Raw genomic sequence first — 25,619 nt, forward strand, 5'->3', positions numbered from 1 at the left:
GCTTTCTGAAAATACATTTCTGGTTGTGAAAGACTGTACTGTTTATCATCTCACTGTGCCCGGGATTTGGAAGTCATCTCATTTTATAACTGAGGCCAGGTGCAAGCATGTCTGCATGTTCAGTGTTTACAACACTGCTAGAAAACCTGTTTCTTACTGAATAAATCATGGATTCCTTTTACTATGAAAGGTTTCCATCAAGGAATCAGCGTAGTTTGGGTTTATCTCAGAACCCCTTCAGCTTTCAGTAGGTTTCTTGCTGTTCTGGGCCCTGTGGGAGCCCTAGCATGAATAATTGTGGCATTAAACACTACCTAGGCATGAAGTTGTTTAGTTTTTTTTTTTTTTCTCATGTTGGGAGCTTCATGGTAACAGACCCAGAATCAGGAGCTGAGTACTAATACCTACCACCCTTGACAGAAGTTATTACTGCAATTTTTACCTTGGTGTCCTTGTATTGGGCACTTTGTTAGTCCTGGAGGGAGGGAAGGAGGAGAACGAGAAGTCCCTGCTCATGGTTTGACTGTCTTAAACAGATGTAGAAAGGAAAGGAAAACTGGATAAGCTGTCCAAAGCCATTTGGTAAGCTGATAGCAGCCCCAGAGGCAGGAACTACATTTCTGCAACATTCAGAGGAGTTTCTTAGGTGGACATGGCCCACACCACGTCCCCAGTGGAATGTCCTCAGAGCATCATCCTGCCAAAGCAGGAGCTGCACTCACAAAATGGGTAGTTAATTCAGTGAGTTATTAATGCAAATATTAATAATTGAACTGAAGTGGTTAATGAGTTTCTAGAGAAAAGACCAAATTATACTCTTCAGATGCGGTGTTAGAGTTTTGCCTAATTAGAAGAAATATGTTTTTCCCATGCGGGGCAGTTGCTGAAGTGACAGTATGGAAGCTGTTGTAACAGCATTTGCAGCGATGGGTTCCATCCAAAGAACAGCTTTTTTAGTATCTCTGATAGCATAGTAGTTTCTTTTGGAGGCATAAGTATGTTGCGTTCTTTGCAGAGTTCATTAGGGAAAGAAAAACAAAGAACTTGTATTCCATGTTGTTGATGTTTATACATTTTTATCTTAGTGTGATAGAAGAAGCCTTTGGATCCTGAGAGCAACATGGTGTCTCTCTCTTTCACTGCTAGCCTAATAACTCAACCAGTGCTAGATGGAAACAGCTCTTCTAGCCCACAGCTGTTTTTCAGGAATCCATCTTTTTTTTCAGAGTAAATCTCAGAATGTGTTAAAATGGTTGAAGACTTATGTAAACTAGAAATCTCAGCTAGAAATAAGTTTGTGGAACAATTCCCAAGCAGCTACAATAATTATTTCCTTCCTTACATCTTAGCATTTGCAAGGAAATGTGGTAAGCAAGTCTTCAAGTGAGATGCTGGAGGGATGCTGTAACCCCTAAAAGACAGCCTGTGCCAGAGCCCAGAGAAAAGTTATGTGCAAGAGCTGCTCCTTTTCTGACTCTTGTTTTATGAAATCTTCTGAACCTAGGACATATACTGCAGGGATTTAATGAGGTAATTTCTTAGAAAAGCCCAGCCAAACCTTCCTGCAGCTCTCTGTTGGTTAATTCACACTTGCATAAGCCTTTTCCTCTGCCTATGGTTGGTTAATTCACACTTGCAGAAGCCTTTTCCTGCTGCAGAAGCTGGAGAACTCACCAAAACTAGCTGTATCCCTCCAAATTTTGCAGAGAAACATAATGTGGGTTTAGTCACTTGGTAGTGCTGCTCCAACCTTTTCAGGCAATTCGCAGCATCTTCCCTGCAACTGAGGAAAACTTCCAGCATGTGGAAACACACAGTGGAAATATTCCCTTGTTAAGTATATTTTCTGTCTGTAACTCTAAGCTATGAGCTGTGAAGATAAATTATAGCAGCTATGCCACATTTGTTTTGGAAAGAACCTAGTGTTACCCCAGGATACAGCTGTCACTGAGAAAAGGAAGGGTGGAAGTTACTTTTAAAAAGTCACATAGGATAATGGTGCTCAGCATTGAAGTCTTCCCAAACCCTCTTTCAGGTGGAAAGGTCCTTACACAGATAACAGGGATTTGAGGCAGAGAGTGTAATAAGAAAAATGACCAAAACCTAGAAGTCTAGTGTTATTCTCATTCCTTTTTTTTTCCTTTTGCCCTTAAATTTTTTTAGACTAATACATTTTTAGTGAGTTATTTATTAATGACGAGTGGATTTAGATCAAAATCATGCATGGATTATATCTACATTGGTGCAAATATATTTACATATATGTACAGAAAACTTATTCGCTTCCAGCTGAGCTGGATGTTGATAAATTAGGAAGCAATTTTAGTTTGACATGTCAAAGTGTTCTGGTAGGGCAGGCAGGTTCTGTTCTTAGATCACAAAAACTTATGCAGAACTTGGTATTCTGTGAAAAACCTCAAAAACACCAAAGGGAAAAAAAGCCCAACAACAAACCAACTCATAAAGTAATGGATATCCTGGCAGGAGGAATGGAAGAATTCAGGGATTCCCTGGTGGTTTGTGCTATCACTGTATCAGTTCTGCGAGTGAGCCACTTTGAAGCATGGCAGGAAGAGAGGAAGGTTGTTAAGTGCACAGCTGTTGTTACTCAAAAATCAGGCTAAAGCTCATAAAAATCAGCACACCAGGCACACAGGGCTATATAGAGCTTTGTTTTTGATGGTTCTATGTGATGTATACCACAGCAAATGCGCTTCTTTTAACCTATATTGATAAAGAAATTTGTTAAATAATATTTATCTAAGAAAATATATATTAAGTTCTTTCAAGTCCTTCTCTTGTCCAAAATCATTTAGGATTATAGCTTTGCTCGTATTCTTTGGGTGCAGTTTGCATCATTGAGGGCCTCCTATTTTCTGACTTCACAAACAATGTCAGAAAAATAATCATGCTGATTATTTTTCAGCATGATCAGCAAACTGATTAGGAGTTCACCTCTGGTGAAGTGTGATCAGGGAGGTACCTGTTGGGGTAGTGCAGTGTTGTTATTTGTCAGTGCAGCATTGGTGGTCCTAAAGTACAGGTTAGGACTGGGGGGTTGCCTTTTTTTCTGTGTGTCTCTAATTTTTATTTTGGCTTCTTTAGTTTCTGTTGTGATGCTGACAGCAGAGATTAAATTTATTTTCCAAAATGTTTCTAATCTGAGGTGATCTCACTAGCAAGGAAACGTTCAGCTGACTGCTGATACAACATCTGTAGGCTGGTGAAAGTCAAACACATTCCTCTTTTAGGAGGTATAACCTGTAGTTTTACTCAGGCTCTATGGACTTTGGCTCATGTAAGGTTTCTGTTCTGCTCTGTAAATATTAAAAAAAGAAAAAAAAAACGTTTTCTGGACATGGAGCTTTTAAAAAAACTCTCATTGAAGTTGTTAAGTGCAAAGTCATTGGCCTTAAGGTAACTTTTAGAAGCATGAGTCAAGTGCCTAAGATCAGAAAATTCAGAAGCTAATGCACCCTACTTTTTTATATATTTTTGCTTTCTTCTTTCTGAAGCCTTTAGGAGGTGTATTTTTCTTGTTTTGTCCGCAGCCCTAAGACCTTCTGTCTCAAAGGACTGACTCTAAAAGACTTGCAAGGAAAACCTATGGCAGTTTGCAGTACTGGACGAGTTTCACTTTTCCCAAAGTAATATGAGAGCAGGTATGGAATAATTCACACTGCCATTTCTTCTCATAGCTGGTCTGTGCTTTTGCAGCTTAAAGGAAAGGAAGTAAAAAAAATTCATTTGCTATTAAATAGTAGCAAGTAGGAGCAAGGAGTATTTTGTTTACAAGAATTCCTTAATACCTTTAAAAAATAGATTTATGATTGAAATTCAGCCTTGTCCTGAATTTGTCATTTCTGTAAAAACAGCTTACTCTCTGTTTTTCCTCTTATGTGTCAAAACTCAGATCTGTGACGGGCTATCTCTGCTTCCCTCCTGGGAGAAGACAGAGTGGAGCATTTGGCTTTGATGTAAGCTCTTGCTTTTCCTTGGTCTTTAGTCTTATGCTTTTAAAGAAGTGTATTACTTTTACAAGCAGGCCACCAAAATACCTCTATTTCTCAAGGAGTAACCCTTGTTTTTCCAGCTTTTTCCAGCCTGCCCTCCCAGCTGCACTGGTAGATGTTGTTGTGAAGCCTCTCAGCTGTTCTGGAGCTGGCTGAGAAGTGACCCTGCCCATGAGCTGTCAGGGTGGGTGATTTTGTCTCCTCCTCCACAGCAGCAGATCTCTCTGCTGGCTCTGGGTGGGGAGTGCAGCCCCTAGGTTCTGAATGAGCCCTGTGCTCTCATTCAGAGCTGGGGCTCATGTTTCAGGGCTCCTGCTCTGCAAGGAAAGGATGGTATTGTTGGCAGAATAAAGCCCTTCTGCATCCAAATTACTACAATGGTGCTTTTATCTGGAAAGCATAATCTACTTCAGTTTTCTAAATGAGTTTAATGCTATAGAAGCATAAAAGAGAAAAACTTCTGTTTGGTATTGTTATGCCTTATGAATCCTCAATGAAGTCAGTCTCTTCATTTTGCAATTTGGTTTTTTTTGGCATTCATCCTTGGTTCTGTGCCTGAACAATGTCTGTCATCCCACACAACTATGCTGGGGAAGGGAAAGCAGGATTAAGTTAATGTTTCTTTACTTTCAGAGCTGTTCTCTGCCCAGGGCGGAGTTGTCTGCAGGTTTTGTGGTGCTCAGGTCCCTGCATTTGGTGAAGTTTCTGTGCCTTATGTCAGTGTATGCAATGGTAATAATACTTGCAGCATCCCTTGGTTGTCAGCAAATGTAAAGTCTCACAACTTAGCAGTAATGCAAGAGATTTAAAGTAACATGGCTTAATTTGTGCTTGCTATCAGCTCAAACAGGATCCTCTTGTGTCCCATGCTTATTTTTGATTGATACAAATTGCTGCAAGAGGATTTCCTGGTTTGTTTCAGCTGTGCATAGGTGACTTTCTCCAGTGTTTCAGACATGTTTGGTTTCTAACATCTTCCATCTCAACTGCTCTCACAGCCACAGATAAGCACTGAGACTGCAGATAGGTTCAAAATGCTCAGTTTTGCTCCCAAGTTGTAAACTGATATTGCTACCCACTATGTTTAATGACTGTGATGCCTTGTGATGTCTGGCCTAGAACAGAGGCTAAACAGTGATGAAGAATAAAGTAGGGATTTATTAGAAGGCCTCAATGGATCCACCTTGGACAGTATAAGAGCCCAGCCAGGGCTACACCCAAGATGAACAAAAATGGTCACAAAATGGACAACCAGTCACAAGGTCTCTCACTTTTATACGTTTTGGTCAATTTGCATATTGGAGTTAATTGTCCAGTTATAGCCTTAGCTTACGAAGTCCCATCCTTCTTGTGTTCTCTCTTCAGTCCATGTTGTTTGTGCTCTTGGGCCTGAGATTTGGATCTTTTGTCTTTGGTCCCCAGCTAGAGAAGGAATTGTTTTGTCTACTTACTCTGTGAAGAGAGCTCACTATCCCTCAATATGGAGCTCAGAAGTATACATTAAAACAGCTCAGAATCTGAAAAATATCAAAGTTAAAACCTGAAGCATCAACTGCTGGTTGCCTGATCCATCCCTGAAGTTTTTAACACTTATATGGTGCTCCCCACTTTGGTGAACATGTGTGCCTTCATCCAGTCCTCCTTTCTGGTGAAATGATGGCTGTTCTCAGGTTTTGGAAGTGCTCTGGAATAATGTTCCCATGTCTGTTTTGCCAGATCTTCTTTCTTTCTTTGAAGCTCTTGTGAAGTGTTGTGCAGTAGCACATCACCACCAGCACATTTTGCTATCCATCAGTTGATGATGTTTTTGTCCAAGGGGGTTTTCCATTACAGAACATCACCCTGTTTTGTCTCAGTATCTGTACTGAACTCCATGGTTTTCTAAAAGCTCAGACTTGCAGAATAAAGTGCTTGAGTAGGACACTATTTTTAAGCACATTGAGAGGTCTGTCATATTTTGGAGCAGATCATTCTGCCTAGGGCAATTTCATGGAAGCTTTAACTCTGTAACTGGAATCCTGGTTTGTGTCATGCAGGAATTTCCTGCAAAGTTCAGATGTTCCTGTAGCCCTGAGTGGGCTTCTGCATCCCACCTTCTTCAGCCTTTAGGAAGGGGCACATATCAAAGGAGTGGATTTAGTTTTGCTTATGGGAGTTCCTGAGACAGTTCACTAAAGGCCCTGTAAGCTATAGGCACGAGTTCAAAACCATGCACCTCACACATCAGCCACATGATAGTCCAGTGATTCTTCCTCTCAGTTGTTAAGGAGACAGCAAGGAGTGGTGGCATCAGGGTGTTGTGTTACAGAATTTCTGAGAGAGAGAGGGCATGATTTATGTCTGGAGTGAGAATTGAACTACCCACTTAGACTAGGCCCTGATAAGCAGCCTTGACGGGGCCTAGAAGCCTTTGATGCAGTAAGAATTCAGTTGTGGCGCAGTTAGAAATTAGGTTAAGGTAACTACAAAGTAATCAGCTATCCGAGCGTAAATTAGAGTAGGGCTACAGTGTGAAAAGCCTGACCACCTTAAGGTGAAGGTAAACAATGTTAGGGTGCCAATCAGAGTGCCTTTGTAAACTGTAAACTATATAGAAGTGTATAAAAACTGCCATCTTCTCACTAATAAAGGGGAGAACATTGCATTAATCATATTGGTTGGATGTGCATTCTGTCCTGTCCAGCTTTCCCGATTTATGAGGTCCCTGGCTTTAAGTGGTGCCCGACCAGGGACCCAGGATGCTCTGAAAAGCTCCCAAATTACTTTTAGGGTAACAGGGAGCAGAGTTTGAATCGCGCGACGAAAATCAGGTCCACATCGCTTTATACCAACGGGGCTGGGGTCCTAAATTCACTTTTAGCGAACGAGGATCAGGAGAATGGAGAAAAAGTCTCCAGGATCTCTAAATCGTGCTGTTCACAACAGGAGAAAAAGGCTTTTCGCATTTCTGTTTGGTTGCGGGAGCCCAATGGAGCAGAGAAAAAGACCCCGGTGTTCACGAGAAGCCCGAATGGCGGGCGTGGACGTGGCTGGGGCCGGGAGCTGGAGCGGAGGTGCTGCCACGCCGAGTAAAGTGAACCGAGTGCCCCACGGAGGTGGAGGTAAGCCGCAAAGGGAAAGAAAGGGGACGTATACAGAGAGTCCTAGGAAGAGCGCCGCAGCTGCTTTCATATCCTGTCCGAGAGAGGGAAAAAGATAAGAACAGTCCAATTTTAGAGCAATTGACTCTGTGGGCAAAAGACAAAGCAAAGTTACAGAAAGCCCTTCCTCATCCCTAGCGAAACAGGTTGGCAGAACTAAGGCAGAAGGCTGTGGCGGCGAGCACCAGCCAGCCGCCCGGGCGGAGCGCAGAAGCGACAGGCGCGGGGCCAGGAGGAGCGGGGCCGGCTGGCACCAAGCCTGAGGCGGCCCCGGGGTGGGGCGGACATCGGCGGAGAGACGGAAGGTTCCTTGTTGCCGAGCAAGAGCGCCAGGGGTGAGACGGGCGTTCCCGTGGGCTCGGCTGCGCTGGAGTCAGAGCAGGCGGGGCGCGGCCATGGCGGGGGTGTCTCTTCTCACATCCCCAAGGTGACGCAGCAAGGACGGGAGCGAGGTGGCGCCGCCCCCTCATCTCCCTGCAAACGCAGCCATGGCGGCAGTGCGCCCGCGCGCGTGGCCCCCGCAGCACCCAGCAATAGCGGCGGAGACGGCTGCACGGTCCTGGTTACCACGGCAATGGCAACTCCGAGAGCAGCAGCGCCACCGGTGGCGGGATTGCAACACCACAGCAAAAATTTCAACGGCACTTTTCCAATTCCTTACAAGAGTCAAAAAACGCAAAAAAGTACAGCAGTACCGAGTGTTCTCCAAGATACAAAGAAGGATGACCATTATGTGAATCAATGTTATTTCAAATACGATATAGATGGAAATCACTGTATAAAGATAGAAGTATTACTAATGATTTAACTACCAAAAATATCTCTGAAAACAAAGATTTGAGAAAAGTCAGTCAGATGGAATGTTGGTATTAAGTTTTTGATTTTTGTTTTTGGGTTTTTATAGATAATAATACAAATAATGATGATTTTTAAGTTTTAAGATAATAAGATAAATAGTGATTATTGTTAAGTTTTTGTACGTAATGATAATTAGTGATTGTTACTAATGTTATATGAATGCTTTAAAAGGATTGTCTTAAACTATTTTAAACATTTCTTGTTGATAAGCTGATCATATAATGTGAGTTGTCTGATTTTTGTGTTAAGAATTATTATTAAGGTATTAAGGTGTTGTTGTAGTATTTACAGTCAGGTTTCATATGTTTTATTGTCTCTTTAGGTGATTGATTACAAGATGTTTTTTCAGGATCCTGTGTTTCTGATTTTTTAACTACTCATGTGTTTTCTTTATCCAATCTTTTATGCAGCTGCAATTCATCTTCCTTTAAAAATTCATTGTCCAAATTTTGGTTCAAGATTTCAGAGTTCAAATTTTCAGATTTCTGAAGAAAGGGTTTGTTGTATTTAGAGAATTTTTGTCTTGAAGGCAATTTTAGACAGGTTCAATTATTTGATGGTTTGATAAATTTTGATCATAGGGTTTTTACTCATAACTGTTATTTTAAAGACTTTTGTTTTATAATGTGTTAAAACATATCCTCCAATTAGAGTTCGAGCTCTGGCCAAGCTCTGGCTCTGCGTGGATGGTGTGATTGACCCAGGTGTTTTCTGCATCAAAAAGTATTCAAGTCCTTTTGGCTTGACAATTTGACCATATAGGACAGCTGAGCCTCAAAGGGAGTTTTGGAGAGACATGATCCGGACATGTTTTTTCCAAATCTCTGTTGTTTTAAGGATTGTCAGCTGCTGCAGACTCTGGGATGTCAATTTGATAGTGTTGCAATTGGTAACTGTGATTTTATATGTAATATTAATTGTGTATTATCTGATTGATTTTTATTTGCTGTTAGTTTCTTTACTACATGCATTGTCTTGCTCTTGATGTTTTTCTCACATTTATAACCAAAGATGTTGTTATCTTCCATTTCTCTGTGCAATTTTACAGAACAGAATTGAAAAAGAATCCTCCAGTCCCTGTGGGGGTGTTGGGTTTGTTTGTGTTTGAACAGGTGCAGAATCTGGATGGATTTCAGTGAAGAATGTGGAACTTATCAATTGCAAGAAAGCACTGATCTCTCCAAAAGCAGGAGCAGAAGATGCACAGAAAAGATAGATTGTGCAAAGATTTTTGTTTCACCCACAGAAGATTGTGGACTTTGGGTTTTTTCATAGATGTGTGTTTTTAATGATATTATAGAATTTAATTACTAAGTTTTAATGGGTTTTAGTAATGCCTGTAATTCTTCTGTCCATTTTGCCGTTGTTTTTCAATGGCAAAAGAAAAAGAGGGACAATCAATTAGATAATTATATGCATAACATTAAGTTTATCATAAGTTATAGTTTGTATTTAGAATAAAGTTTTCTCCTTTCATGTTAAACAGGGCAATCAAGAACATGAGAATTATGTAGTAGGGCGCACTTCTGTAATACTAGCCTCATTTTTCACCCCACAAGTTGCTTCAGTGCAAGCTCTCACATATTTGAAAATCCTGTCCCAATGGGCAGGAAAGTAAATTAATGTTCCATCTAAAATGTTAAGTGAGTTTGCCACTGATATAGGTAGTACCTGTCACGCAGTTCTTCAAAAACAGAGCTGCCATTGACTTCCCTCTTTTAGCACAAGGACTTGGGTGTGAAGACTTTGAAGACGTGTTGCAGGAATTTAGCTGACCACTTTCAATCAATTCACAGTTATCACAATTGAAAGACAACATGAAGAAACTTGTTACTGTAGACCCTCCATTTGCTAATTGGCTCAATTCTTTAGGTTTTGCTAGTTGAGTCAAAGATTTAGTTCATTTTGCTATTGTATCTTTCTGTATTACTATAATTAGTTTAGTCCCTATACTGTGTTTATTATAGTGTATGCAAAAGATAGTGCGCCGCGACTTCAAGTCAGCCTGGGTAGCTCAAAAAGAAAAAAGAGGGAATTGTTACAGAATTTCTGAGAGAGAGAGGGCATGATTTATGTCTGGAGTGAGAATTGAACTACCCACTTAGACTAGGCCCTGATAAGCAGCCTTGACGGGGCCTAGAAGCCTTTGATGCAGTAAGAATTCAGTTGTGGCGCAGTTAGAAATTAGGTTAAGGTAACTACAAAGTAATCAGCTATCCGAGCGTAAATTAGAGTAGGGCTGCAGTGTGAAAAGCCTGACCACCTTAAGGCGAAGGTAAACAATGTTAGGGTGCCAATCAGAGTGCCTTTGTAAACTGTAAACTATATAGAAGTGTATAAAAACTGCCATCTTCTCACTAATAAAGGGGAGAACATTGCATTAATCATATTGGTTGGATGTGCATTCTGTCTTGTCCAGCTTTCCCGATATATGAGGTCCCTGGCTTTGGTGTTGTGCCATGACCCCTTGACGTTCAGCCCCACAAACTGATTCCCAACATTAACAGGCTGGGATATGCTCCTGTTGACTCACATGGATGAAGCTGATTTCAGCTGATTTCAATAAACAAAATATATGCAATGATACAAAAGGAAGACCACCAACAAAGTCAGAATACAACCTGACACCCCTTTGGCCAGTGTGTTGATAGCAGTCCAAACTGGAGTGGCTGCAGTCCTCTTGGAGTGGCAGATGTGGTTTCTGTTTGTGCAGTGGTCCTGTGGAAAAGGTGTAGTCAGTCTAGTAGAAAACCCCATCTGTGTCCACTTGGAAACCTATGGGAAGGCTGCCTCTCTGTCTAAAAAAATCCCAGGATATATCTAGGTGGGAATGCTTAGCTCCTCCCCTCTGGGCAGAGCATCTCACCATGGGCTGATGTCATTCTGAGTCACAAGGTGGGTCCTTGACCATCTGTTAAACAGAAAATAGCTTCTGGAGGGAGTTATCTCTGAGCTATGTGGCAAGACACTGATGGGCCCATTACAGGAGTTAGGGAAAACTGTCCAGAGGCAACTGCTACACAGATGGCAATAGAAAACGTCTTTTAATCTAGGACACTGAGTAGCTTCACTGAGTAGTTACTACTTCTAATTTCTATTTGGACTCCTTTAGCTTGGTAAAACTGGGATCTGAAAAATCTTTTCAGATTTTTTTTTTTTTTGCCTTTTATACTCAAATCTTCTCTGAGGGTCAGATGTGTATGAGGGATAAACATTGTTGTGTCATTTAGTTGCCTTTATGAAAGACAACGGCGACCTGGTTACAAGAAGACAGCACGGCAGCCCGGCCTCGCCCGGGCCACTCGGACTAACGACACACGCTGACACCAATGTGGTGGACGGTCGAAAGCCTTTATTATCCTATCTCATGGGTTTAAATAGTCTTGGGGGACTTTGCTACGTCAGAGGGGGGTTTGGTAGGGTCTCTAGGTTAGTCGGGAGTGGAAAACTACTGGGTTAGGTGTGGTTACATGCTCTGGGGTTAATAGATAACATGAAGCAGGGAGAAGGGGGGAAGGGTCTCTCTTTCCGTCACATCCCGAGATCTTCCGTTCACCTGTCCCTATCTACCACATCTCCCCTCCCCTTATCATATATAAAATGAGGTAGTCGTAGATATAGGCACTGGAGTGAGGTACAAACTTGTAACTTGGTAAGGAAAGGGTGGTTTGGTAAACCTGAGTAATTTTTGCAAGGCGAGTTTCGAAGGCTTTTGCGACTGACTGTGTTCACAGTTTTTGGTTTACAGCATTCGTTTCTGGCCTATGAACAAAATGTTCGCTCTTTCTAGACGGGCCTGAACAAATGAGACTAGTTTGTTCAGCAGGCATGGTCCTATGGTAATAGCTAAAAGCAGTATTGCCAGTGGACCTACCAGGGCAGAAATTAAAGTGGTGAGCCAAGGTGATTGATTGAACCAGGATTCGAACCAGCTCTGTTGGGTTTCCCTGTCTCTCTTTCTCTGAGCCAGTCTATCTCGGAGTTCTGCCATGGAGTCTTTAATAACTCCCATATGATCTGCATAAAAGCAGCACTCCTCTTTCAAGGCTGCACACAGTCCTCCCTTGTTGCATGAACAAGAGGTCCAGTCCTCGCCTATTTCGTAAAACTACTTCTGAAAGCGAAGAGACTGATTTCTCTAGATAGGAGATGGATTTCTCGATCCTCTGCAAGTCTTCGTCGATGGTCATTTGCAGCTGAGAGAGTCCGTGCTGTTGGGTTGCCATGGCTGAGACACCCGTGGCTGTGCCAGCTGCTCCCAGGCCGAGCAGCATTGTGATGGTTATACCTGTGATTATTTCTCTTTTGTGGAGTCTGTCAGGTTCCTCGAGAAGGTGGTATATCTCTTCGTCTGAGTGGTACAGGACCCTAGGAACAATCAGAACTTGGACACAGAAATCGATAGAGTCATTAAATTTGGCAAGGAACACACAAGGACTCACTCTGGATCGCTGGCAAACCGACATCCCAGATGCAGATGGGACCACCCACTTATTGGTTTTTCTGTTGGGCTTGACAACTTTAGTGCAGAAGTTGCCTTTCTGGTTTGCTAAAGCTGCATTGCCAAAACATCTGCCCTGTCCTGTGATTTGACTCAGGGTGATTCCTCTGCGGGGAGTGTCCCATCTGCACTGGTGGGGGGCACTGGCTGTGGAGTAACTGAAGGGGGTGTCTAAAGCAATGCCTTCGTAGAAAGAGGGTTTAACATCATAGCAAAGCCAACAGGAGTTAGTTAGGTTCGGTTTGGTTTCGTTTAGGGTTAGGAAGGTAGCTTCTAGCATACGAAAGATCGGGTTTGGGTCTGACTCAGCCGTGCGGCCTATCTGGAGGGTATCTGCAAGGCCGGTCGGGGTGTCAGTGACTTTTGGGGGCAAGGTTTTGGGGTGGGTTGTGTTTTTCCCTCTCAGCACGTTCTTGATAACTTTGTTGGGTCCTACTGGTCTAGGTGCTGGTGGCTGGAGCCTGATAATGCGCACATTCACCCACCTCCTCGGTCCTCTGAGGACCACTGTCCACGTCCTACCTGTGGCCCAACTAGGATGATCTGTCTGTAGGATGGCCATGTTATAACTTACCCATCCCCGATATCTAGGCTGTGCATTGTGGTCTCCGCAGCCAAAGGGTGCCCAGGTGAACTGTAAGAATTTGTCAGGCTCCTGCGGTTGCCACCCGTCTCCCCATGGTCTGGCATCTGTAACAATGGTTTCGCAGCCCCAATATCCGCAATGTCCCCACCCCGGGTAGTCGCAGTACCTTTTCCCTGGGTTGGACACTGGGCACCAGTAGGATATGTACATGAGTATGATGTGTGGGTTTGCGGGCCGTAGTTTTGGTTGTCCTGGAAACAGATCGGCTATGTGGAACACGAAGGATGGGGTGTTCGCTGTGGTGACCTCTTTGAACACCTTGTCACTTGAAAGATGTTGCATGACCCACCTAAATGGCTGGTGAGGGTAGTGGCCTGGGTCGGCTTGTCCCCCGGCCACAAGCCCTAACAGCAAAATCGCACAGAGACACTGTGCATGTCTGGGTCTCACCCGTGTGGGACTCTTGGGTTTTGTCTGGCGGTTTGGTGGTTTGTCATCTCCCTCTGGAGCAGGGGTGTACGCATCACGGGGACGGTCCACGAGCATGTCCTGCAAACAAAACTCACAGCTTTCTATTAATTTTGTTCTGAAGGTCAGGTTTGATTGGCCTGAGTGGACACCACCTGATTCTGTCCTCTTTTTTATATGAAGTGTTATAGCTACTTATTGGGTGCTTTTCCAAGCTCGGGACGGCCCTCCCACTCCGTTCACTGGGGGGACCTCTTTGCATTGCCAGGCGGGAGGAGGCTGGGTGCGGCCCGCACGCCCCCTCCCTGTCCCGTTTCCCTAGGGCCGGGACCTGCATTCTTTATTGAGATGCCCTTTTCTCCCACAGCCCTAACAGGATATTTCTCCCCAGCTGGTAAACTGGGCTGGTTCGTATTGCAGTTGTTTTTCGGTGCGGCTTAGAGCTTTACTCGGTTTTGTCTTAAATCGCGTTGGCTTTGTTTCCTCTGTCTCGGAGTCCCAGCCGGCTTCCGGCAGCACTTCCGAGCTGGCGGAGCTGCTGCCGGACTCTGAGTCGGAAGTTGAATGCCAGCACATTTCCGGGGCTCGGTGCCTTTTTGTCCGGCTCCGAGCTCGCTCCTCCCCGCGGGGGTGGCACCGCTCCCGCCCTCCAGGCTTGCCCTGCCTTCTGCTGGGGGAGGTCTCTCCCTTAAATGGTAGCGGCGTCAGGCGCGGCTGCCGATTGGCTCTGTGCTCTCTGCCGCCCTCCTCCTCTTTCTCCCGCGCATGCGCACTCCTGAAACCGCGCGCCTCCCGGGTTCTGGCGCCGAGACCACCCGCGCCCCACCCCTCTCCTTGGCGGCCAGCGCCATTTTCAAAGGGGTAAGGTGGCGGCGTGGGTGGCGTCTCTTCCCGAGCCGTGGTTTCGGTGCCTCTGGCTTCCTTCGCTAGCCCTTGCCAGAAGCATTCTGCGCGCTGCTGCACCTCCGGCAACGGGTCGCGGACCGGCGACAGCGGGATGGACGGGGAAGCTGCGGTTTTTCGGGGGGCTTCCACAGCAGGGATTGGGCTCTGATCCGGGGAAGGGGGTGACGCGCCGAGCCCCCCCAGGTCCCCGCTACCGGGCAGATTGTTCTCAGGGGCAGTTTGCGTTTCTGCCCCCACCCTGAGCTTGGGAGTAACCAATAAACAGGTATGCGCTGCGCTGCACGTCTCCTGCTCTTCTATTGCCCTGCGCAGGGCTTTCTCTACTTTGCCCCACACCTTAAGGCTCTTGCCACTGCCTGAGGTTTTCGTGTCCTCAGCCAGCGTGGCTGTGCATTTTTCCCATATTCCCGGATGTAAAACATCCACTGGGCGGTCAATAGCTCCAAGCTCAAGCAGCCTCGCTATAGCAAGATAAAAGTCTTTGAGCTTACACTCGATACCCCACTGCTTATAAATCACACTTACGACCCTGGCGATGCTGTCCATGACGCTCGCGGGTCCTGGGATGTCTCCCTCGCCAAGATACGGTCTGACTGCTCCGGCCGCTGCTCTTGTCCAGGCGTATCCCGCTACCTGAGCGAATTTTTCTTCTCCCGGGTTTCGGCGCCAGATATGTTGCCTTTATGAAAGACAACGGCGACCTGGTTACAAGAAGACAGCACGGCAGCCCGGCCTCGCCCGGGCCACTCGGACTAACGACACACGCTGACACCAATGTGGTGGACGGTTGAAAGCCTTTATTATCTTATCTCATGGGTTTAAATAGTCTTGGGGGACTTTGCTACGTCAGAGGGGGGTTTGGTAGGGTCTCTAGGTTAGTCGGGAGTGGAAAACTACTGGGTTAGGTGTGGTTACATGCTCTGGGGTTAATAGATAACGTGAAGCAGGGAGAAGGGGGGAAGGGTCTCTCTTTCCGTCACATCCCGAGATCTTCCGTTCGCCTGTCCCTATCTACCACACATTTTTAAATTACATGATGATATTTGTTTGGTCACCAGCACAGGGAAGTATTTTATTGCCTGCTAATTAATGGAAGTAACATAATTGTTTCAATTTTAGACTACTACTATTTATTAAAGTGTGTTTGTAAAGGTTACACTGCTTGGTGTAAAGCTGCTTAAAATATTATTACTTTAGATATTTCCATGATAATTTGTTTGTATTGGTAGTGGTTTTGAAAAATGAAAATGTAGGATACAATTTACTGGCACAGAACTCCAGAGGTGTTTGCGTTATTGCACAAATATACCCAGGCCCTATTTCTGCAGGTGTTCCAAGCTGGCTGATACAGGGGACAAGACCTCCCTTTGACTGTAATGTGCAGGAAATGGAGAAAAAAAAATGGTAGCAGTACAGGAATCAGGGCTTTGGGCTTTTGCTGCTTGGCTTTCCTGTTTGCTACTAGGTCAGCAGGTCAGTGTAATTAATTAATCCAGCCTGCAGAGAAGTTGTATCTATTTGTTACAAGGCGTGCATGCATCAGGAATCCCAAACTCCTGTTGATGCAGCTCAGCACTGGCAGAGCTGACTCCCAGACACAACCTGGCTGTAGTGGTGTTATCCTCATCCCCGTACTGACCAGAGAGGTAATTAATGGGCTCATTGTCCAGAGAGATTGCTCTCCTGCTGATTCCCGGGCTCTGCAACCTCGTTTGATGTCTCTCCGTGCAGTGCTTGCTGTGTGCTGTAGTTGTACTTATAGCTAAAGGAATTTCTTTCTCAGTCTGTTCCAGTGTTTGAACTTTGGCAAGAAAGGGGCACACTCCTGGCTCAAAAACTTCAGATGTTGCCTCCAAACACACTTTCGCTGGACTCACTGGGCACAGCAAAACTCTCATTCACTTATAATCAAAAGTGCCAGCACCCAAATTATTTTGGGTCTGTGCTGATAGTGAAGTTGTTGGAGAACAGAAGCCACGAATGATGGACTTGCCCTTTTGTCTCTGATGGAGTCAATTTCCCTCATGTGAAAGGTTTGTTGTTTCCAGAGGAACAGAAGTATTTATCTTTCAAACCTACATTCTGTGTATGTGGATGTGTGTTGTGTTTCTCCACTTGACAATTGGTGGTTTGTCATTTCCTTAACTCTGAGCTGCTCACAGAGATATTACGTTGCTGACAAAGTGGAAGCAATTTAGAAATCACTTGCAAGAGAAAACCGACACCATTAGAGTTCATCTGTCTTTGTTTCAGCCATTAAAATGCAGACACTACTCGATTCATATATAAATTGCTATGATAGTTTCATTATTTTTCCTCTGTGGGGTTGAATAAAACTGTATTTGGTGCCCTCCCTTTGATATAGCCGTGCTGGTGTGACCCTAGAAGGACAGCCTGGTCCCCTGGCACCATTGCTTACGTCGGGACAGCTCCCTTTGCATCTCTGACCCCACACAGCAGCACCCACAGCCTGTCTGGAAAACACTGCTGATGCACCTGAGAGATTTCACACACATTTTAGGCTAACATAGGAAGAATACTCCTTTTAAAAAGGAAGTGGCTGTTTTGGATACTGTTTGAATTTCTAAATGCAATTTTTCCTTCTTAGAGTGTCCCTGAGACTAGAGGTCGTTTTTTACATTTCTTTGTTAGCCTTTCACCTTCACATTTTCTCTGTTGTTCTGTTGCTGAATTTGTCTACAGTTTCTCTCCTATTTCCATGTTCTTCTCAGTGGTTCTAACCATTTTGTTAAATGCAGTCAAGCACCTGCCTGCTACTTTTTCAGCACCGCAGGACTGCTCCTTCTGCTGCAGCTTCAGCACACCGCAGCTAGGACAGAATCCGAATTGTACAAAATCCTTATTCCATGTTTATGCTCATAAGGAGAAATAGGTTAATCGAAATTACATCAGCTTTTACAGACCTCCTTTGCCTTTCATAGTTATATGTATTTTGGATAATTCGTACTTATGAGAAATAGAAGTATGTTATGTTGGTAAGAAATATACTCATAAGGTTTCTTAAGCACACAAGCTGGAGCCAGGAAGATTGCTTCATGGTATTTCGAAACCACAGCTGGCAGCAGAGAGAAGGACCTAATTTGCAAGCGAATGAATGTGGCTCGCTCCAGAACCATCAGGAAGACACATCTCAATGCCACGTTCCAGTAACTCGATGATTGGCATACATCGCTTCCAGACACGGTTTTGTTCAGCTTCAGGAAGAGAAAAGAAACTACATGAGTATGCGAACCTCTGAAAAGAAGAAAAGAGACCCTGCCTCAGGCAGAATAGATGGTATAAGAACTGCTCGGACAAAACGCTCTTGATGAAAAAAGGAGATCTGATGCTGTAAAGGTCGGATCTGTGTTTCACCCAGCGCTGATCCTAGGCTTGGCACTGTCCTTTTGATTGTGGCTGTCTTAGACTGAATCTCAGTCATGAAATAAAAATCTATTTTATTAATTATTAATTCGGCTTGATCATTTTTACCTATAACAATACCATGCTGGAAAATTAAGTATTTTCAATTATGTTTTGTCTCCTTCATTTCATTTTCCTGACTCATATATTGATGTCAGAGATGACAGTTTGTGTCAGTGCAATTTGCTCCCATGGAAATGCCTCCTGCACACATGTGCACGGCATCCAACTCCTTACTCCTCTGCTTACATAATTTGGGAGCTTTCAAAGACCTACCCCAACATTGCCCATCTGTCTATTCTCTCAAAGTTAATGAGCCTTTTTCTTCCTGCTCCAGGCATATTACACACCCTGACTTATTCATAGATGATGTCTATTAAAATTTTCAAATGCTTTGAAAATTTAATTATTTCCCTAAATAAAGAGTCTGCTTCTAATCACATTGAAGATGTGTCAACACAATTGGCCTGTTTTCTACTGCAAACTGCGACAATACTGAACCCTGTCTGGCCCCCTGGGCATTGTCATTTAATTGAAAATACTTGTGATGTACCATAGCGTAAGAGTTCAGAGATGTCCCCTAGCTTGGTCTGTGAGCAGCATCACAATGCAGAATTTATCTGGTATAAGGCATCCAGATTAAAGTGGCCTCTTATGGCATCAAACAGTCAATGTGTGATGGGGGTGGGGGCAAGTGTTTGTTTGCTTTTGGAGTGATGGAGCATACAGAAATCCCTTGCTTGCTATATTTATAGCTTGGATGACATTTGTCTCTTTCATGTCCCACTTGTGCCTATGAATGGCTCAGATACTGAAGTAATTATCTTTGTTTCTGACTGATAAACTCATAATTTACAGCCAAATTATTTTAGTTATTCACAGCTTTTGTGCCATATTTCATTATTATTTTATTTGTTCAGTCTCTGTCATTCTGATTTTCCTGTGTTATATTCCAGCCTTTACTGATGTGAGTGTTGAATCTTGGTTTTGAATTATCAATATATTTAATTCCCAAAGTAAATATTTTGGTTAGGCAACATTAAAAAAAAAAAGAAAACAAAAAAACCCCAGTTTACTATCAAGATCAAACCTTTCCAACCTCAACAGACACCTTACTTCCAGACCAGGGTTTGTTTTTCCAGTCTAATCCATTTTCATCTCCTTTGCAGCCAGTATCATGGCAGCTTCACAAGTGCTCTGCTCATCTTGTTCTCTGGAGTTTACATAACTTCCCTGGTGACACCATATCAAATGGTTTAATGAAGTGTGACTTAGAGACACTGCTTTTTTTTTTTTTTTTTTTTTTTTTTTTTTCTTTCTTAAAATTTTATTTTCCTAAAGAATGGAGTGTTACTGAACAGATGAACAAAATCCCAAGATATCAAGTCAAGACTTACAATCTACATCTGGGAAACTCATGTTGCCTTTCACAGCAATTTCCACACATTTTTGTGTTTCAAATTTTCCTTTTAAATCTGTTCTAAATTTTTGCTTGGTTAAGGTCAGACTAATAAGTTTATAATTGTGTGGATAATTTTCTATCTTTAAATGAAGGCATCACATAGACCAGTTGCTGTAACTGTTTCAGTCTTATCTTCTTCATCCTTTTCCTGTTTTTTTAATGCCAGTTTTTAAGAGTTTTATTTTCTACCTACTTTTATCATTAGAGTTTCCCTACTATAGATTTATCAGTATTTCCAGCAATTACATCAGAAAAGTGTTGGCTTTTTGAATTTATACTGTCAGCCATTCCCTTTTAGGTCCATACAGGTCTGTTTCTCAGGAGAAAAAAAAAAAAGAAAATTAAAAGCGAAACCCCCCTATGAATAGCTACATTTTCTATGCAATTATTATATCATCTGTTGCTATGCATGAGATAAATGATAAGTCAATTAACTTCTGAATATTTCAATAAGCCTTTCTCTGACACTGCACAGGTATGTGAAAACACATATTTAATTAAGCTATTACAGTAAAAGCTCTGAGCCATTTGTAAATTCATTAAGCACACTTTTTAGTATGCTTTGAGCTTTGTCTTCCTTTTCCTTGGCTTATTTGATGCTGTAATTTGTTCTTTTTAAAGACATCCGAACAGCAATGACAATAGGAGACACACTCTATAACCTATATTAAGAGTGTACCACCACAGCAGGGAGAAGATGTCTATTAAAAAAATAACTCCCTGAGCCTTGAATGTAGAGAGTTCTGCAGGCTGAGCTGCTCACTGGAAAAACAGTTTTGGAGGAGAAGCTGTTTCAGCCATGTGAACCCCATGTGAACAGCCACATGCTGGTGATGTACCAGGCTATACTGGGGCACTAGGGTTCAGAGTGCCTGAGCTCAGGGCCCCCATGCAAAGGAAAGGGAGAATTTTCCCCTGGATCTCATGTGGGATGAGGTGCAGGGTGAGCACCACATCACTGCATCAGAAATCTGTGTCTTCACTAGAAAACCGTGTTCCCATGGCATGATTTCAGAGGGCACAGAGAGCTGGAATGAAGAGAAAGCTCTGAGAGAAACATCAAGGGATTTCTTGCTTGATTAAGAAATGTGACTTATTAAGTAAGGAGTGAATCAGCAGTGCTGCCCCAAGCAGGGGTGGGTGTGCTCTGTATGCGCCAGGCTGTGACTCAGCTGCTTAGTGCTCAGCTGCTCAGCTCCTGTCCACACTGCTGCTCTCTGTCACTACTGCCAACCATGCACAGGCATTAAAGAATGCCAGGCCCGTTGATAATGGGTGTGATATTTCCCCATAAACATTACTTGAATGTAAATCACTTGACAATTATTTTTTATTTAGAGGCATGTACATATTTAGGTGTGTTTTGCTGTGGTTGCACTTACAGCTATGAAGTTATCCAACCACACTTGGGTTAGAGCACTATACATCAGAAACTGCTGAAAAGTGGAGTCTTCTAGTTTTTAAACAGGCCTGGCTTTAAAACTTGCAAAAAAGTTAGCTAAAGAAAGCTAAGCAAGTGTTTTTGTTGTTTTGGTTTATTATGTTTAATTTTGGGAAAGTGCTCACTTCCAGACTTTGATGATATAAACAAAGAGCTGCCATGCAAAACATTTGAGAGAAGAAGAAAAATTGGTTTTCTAGAGAGGAAGAAAGTTTAGAAAGAAGAAGAAAAAGTTAAACAGTAGTTTACTACAAGAACCCTGAAAAGATGAGTGTAAAAAAGCTGCCACACAAGATTTTTCTAACAATGTCACACTTGACGTCTACCACACTGTGCAGCTGAATTAAAAAGGGACAGAGGGAATGTCACTGCAGTGGAGGCAGAAGCAAGGTCCTTACAACCACAAGAGCTGCCTTGGGAATCCTGTGGACTCTCAAAGCTCCATGTTCCAGGCTGCAAATATCCACAACACTGTTGCATTAAGGGTGTAAAAGTTTGGCAGAAAATAAATGTCCCTTATGTTCCAGCTGGTCCTCAGAAATTAGAGGTAGGGCTCAATATTGCCTTATAGCCAACTCAGACTATGGGGCTGGTCAAGCTCAGTAAGAACTTTCAGGAGCACAGTTGTACAAAAAGTGCAGTTGTCAGTCCAGGAATGTGGGTTTGATTATGTTCAGTAGGCGTTTACATGATCTACATTCATGAATAATGTGATTTATTGAAGCAACAAGAAAGCTGGGTCAGGACTACCATGATAAATGCACTAACTACAGAGCCTTAATATTTGGATTTCAGCTTTGGATTTCAGCCACTTGGGATATGTATTAAAAAAAAAAAAAAAAAAAAAAAAAAAAAGAATCAGGCAGGTTGGAATTATATCTACCCATAGAAAATATGAACAACTAGAGTATAATCATTCCAAGAAGTTAGAACCGTGTATGATAATATTCAGATTTTTTCTGTTGTGGTATTTCTGCATGTCTGAGCCAAGAGAGCAAGTTTATCATTGCAGGGAATGGCAGAGTATCTACATCTTCTTGTGAGGTTCCCAGGTGCTCTTCCACAAAGGGAAAATAAAAAGGATGCTGATCTTACCACCAGAAGATAAATTAAGATCTCACTGTGTGTTGTATTGCCTTGAAATGTCTGGAAAATAAATTAATGCCTTTCTGACTCAGTATGAGGAAGATACAGAGAGGGAAATTTATGCTATTTGCTTTTGGGCAGAATGCTAGTAATTCATTATTATGACCCTACAAAATATCATTGCTTGAGCTCATATCTGAGAAAATTCATTTTTCTCTTGCTGTGAAAAAATTAAATACTCATATTTTAGTTTACAAGTAATTAAATAGTTATTTTCTGTGTCAAAATTAAAAGAGACTGGTAAAAACTGAGTTTCGGGAGGTTTCCCTAAGGTTTTATTAAGTGTTTTTTACACTGATTTGTCTCCAATACCTATTGGGAAAAATTCCAGAATTTCTTGCAAAACAGAAGAGGACGTATCAAATTCTTTCTCAGAAAGAAAATCTCTAAACAAAGTGCAAATAATATATTCCTAAGTACAAGAATAGCTCGGGAAAATAGTCAAATTAGGCATAACCACTTCTCTGGATTGAAACTTCAGTTAACTTTACAGTGAATATCTCCAGAATAATCATTCGGTTCTGACTTTTCCTTCCCCGCTGCAGTGACTGTGAAAACACTGCCTCTGTGTTGGCACTGGAGGCATTGCTTTCAAAAGACAAGGAGATTTCCTGATGCTGCCAAGTGACTAGAATGAGTTGGGGCTTTCCAAAATTGCCACTTTTCAGAGAATGTAGGATCCTCAGACACACGTGGCCTCAGCAGGTGGGAAAGGTGAGGAGCTGGCTCTGGTGTGTGCCTCTCTCTGGTGTGATGAGGCATGAGCTGGGGTAGCTCTGGGGCCCTGGATCCCACACCAAGCACACTGGAGCCCTCACAGCTCTGTTTTCCCACCTGGACATGGATTTTTATTTCTGGCCTTGGGGAAACTGAAGGGGAGAGCATGTGCTGGTCTAATCCTGAGCTTGAGCAGCAGGGACAAGCAGAGGGTGTCTATCTAAGGGTAGGAGCTCGAAAGCATCCCCATGCCAGACAGCTTTTCTTAGAAGCACAATTCTGGTCCATTTATAGGATAATTTGATCTGAAATGGACTTTTTGAAGGTTTCCAGTCCAACCTCAAGGTTCTCAAGGAAGAACTGACTTCTAGGTTAGATGGGGGGTTGGGGTAGATCCCAGCTGTGTTCTGAGCTTCTGCAAGGATGGAGATCCCACAGCCTCTGTGTCCCACTTATCTGACTACCTGCACTGAGATGTATCTCTTTTTTTTCTTACTTCATACACTATTTCCTAAGATCTGTCACTGTCACAATTGCTTCTTGTTTTGCTGCCCATCTTGTGGAAGAGTCTCCCTGTTTCCTCTGTAAGTACCAGCAGGTAGATGCAATCAGCAAATACAACCCTATTCAAAGCTTTTTCTCTAGGCTGAACCAAACCCAGTATTTAATGTGCTTCCTCCCACATCACCTTGGTCATCTCCATTGGACTTGAAGCATTCTCACAGACTGTTTAGAAATAGAATTGCATAGAAATAGGGATGTTTTCTAGTGCTGCTACAAAAAGGAGAAAGATGAATTCCAACTGCCCAAAATATAGAATTCTCTTAATATAAAAATAGAACTTTATTGAATCACTAAAATGAAAGTGGCCCTTCGCAAGTTTGCTATGAAAATCTGTATTTTAAAGCAACCTTTTGTTCCAAAAAATTGAAAATTAAATTTGCAAAGGATTAAAAAAATAATAAAGATGCAAATAGCAAGAAATGCAGGGTTTAGAGTGAAGAAGGAAGCCTTAAATCTACCTTCTTGAGCATAAATTGTGTATTCTATTATATAATTTTAAATTATTTGCCATTTTGAAAAGGGCTTAATGGAGCTATAAAAATTTATGTCATCTGACTATCTGGCTCAGATAGTTGTGACCTATCTGCAACTGTTTTCTTGTCAAAAATTCTAGTACTTGCAGTTCAATTTAGTTGACTTCAGATTTATTTTTTCCCTGATGTAGGTTTACCATCAAGGTCAAGGCTGAAGGAAAAACTTTTTATTTTATTGTTCTTTATCAGCTTGTTGGCTTTCATCTGGTTATTGGGGAGATGTGAATGTGACTTGGAGAACTGGACACTGCCAATAATCTGGGAGAAGAAAATCTCTCTTGTGTATGGCCTTTGTACCCATGATGCCATTGGATGCTTTTGTTTTTCTTGTGGGATGGGAATTGCTGAAAGTCATCACTTTTGATCATTAAGTACTGCTGGGATTTTTTTTTACAGCAAGACTCACCATGAATTAATGTATTTCCTCAGTCTGCCTGAAACTCAGATTCTTTTTTTGGGCTAAGATGACAATCCTTATTTCTCATCCAATTTCACATGCACATTGTTAACATCCAGAGGTTCCCTCAGTGATTCACAAGGGCCCAGGAGCTCTGCAGTGTGGCCAGGAGAGGCAGGATCCTGGCTGGCGGCCAGGGAACATCTCCAGCTCTCAGCAGGCAGCTGTCTCTCTCCAGGAAAAAGTGCTCTAAGCTTTGAAGGGTAAAACAACTAAAGACAAATGCATTTAATTCAAAGGAAAAAAAAAAAGTGCTTATTCCAGTAAAGGTTTGGGGTTTTTTCATTTTAGCAAGTGTAATGGTGGTAAATACTCCCAAAGGCATGTGAGCCCCTGCAGTGGCCCACCAGTACAGGCTTATTAACCATTGCAGCTTCTGTTTCCCTCCAACTTAACCTTCTGGAATATCCAAAAACTCCAGCATACCAACCTCTGCTTTAAATAATTCATGTGTTTCTTGATAGACAAAAAATATTTTTCTACCTTCAGTTTATTTTAAACTGGACTTAAAGAGTGAAGGGAAAGAATGTGCCAAAAGTAATCATTATTTACTTTTTCAAAAAGCAGGAGTGGCATAGAAAATAATGTGGCTTTGCTGAATGTTTCAATTATAATTTTAAGGACTGTCAGTATTAAATTGAACTGGAATTGATGATTGACCACAAAATTCAGTATGTGTACTTTGATGTTAGCTATTGGAAAAAAAAAATCTGTGATGGGCCTATGTTTCAATTTAAAATTATGGAGATGGTTCTTAAATAAATGCATAATCCATGAATAACTTGTGACTTATTTTTCTGGTACAGTGGTGTGTTTAGAAGACTGTAGCTAAGGAATTAGTCACAAAGTTTTACCTTAAGGAGACTAAGTGATGCAGTAAAAGGGAAAACTGATGACTTAAGTCAGGATCTGTGTAAAATAGTAACAAGAGTATTAGCAAAGAAGCTAATTCTGAAGGCGGAGTCCAGTCTTGAGCATTCAAGTAATCAACTTCCTATATGATTTTTCAAACTGAATATGTAAAATGCAGGAGAGAATGAATCTACTCACAATTTCAGTATACAAACCTAAGCAGTTATAAAAATAGACACTTTTAATTCAGAAGCCTTATCTTGGAGTTGCTTTTTGTGGAGTGGTTTTGTCTGGGGGTTGTTCGGTTTTTTTTCATGATCTAGAGTTAAGTCATGTCCTGTCTATGATCCTTTGGCTGCCCAGTGTCTCCTTCAATGTGGAAAGGTGATTTGGAAAAATTGTCATCACAGCTTTGAATTAAAAGCTTTGTTTTGGGAAAAATATCTGAAGTTATTTAGAAACTTCCTAGAGACCTTTTCTTTTGTTTTTGAGACTAAGTTGGGGAAAAATAATGGTCCAGTGACCACTTGTTCATTCACCTGCATGTGCAGC

The 25,619-nt window shown here is 42.4% G+C and overlaps 1 protein-coding gene across 14 annotated transcripts in view; it reads left to right on the plus strand.

Moving 5' to 3' along the window:
* HTR2C (5-hydroxytryptamine receptor 2C) overlaps positions 1-25,619 on the plus strand; it is a 257,321-nt gene that overhangs the window by 172,181 nt on the left and 59,521 nt on the right. For 2 of the 14 annotated variants that reach the window (XM_041716250.2, XM_072929319.1), the window contains 2 exons: positions 3,552-3,662; positions 3,914-3,977. The exons of 9 other annotated variants lie outside the window; for them this stretch is intronic. The gene's annotated coding sequence lies outside the window, so the exon portion shown is untranslated. Of the gene's footprint in view, positions 1-3,551; positions 3,663-3,913; positions 3,978-16,255; positions 16,506-25,619 lie in introns of all 14 variants that reach the window. 3 more of the 14 variants (XM_030273027.4, XM_002188364.7, XM_072929313.1) reach the window with 2 other exon arrangements.

Source organism: Taeniopygia guttata, chromosome 4A (assembly GCF_048771995.1).
Source record: "Taeniopygia guttata chromosome 4A, bTaeGut7.mat, whole genome shotgun sequence".
Taxonomy (NCBI): Eukaryota; Metazoa; Chordata; class Aves; order Passeriformes; family Estrildidae; genus Taeniopygia; species Taeniopygia guttata.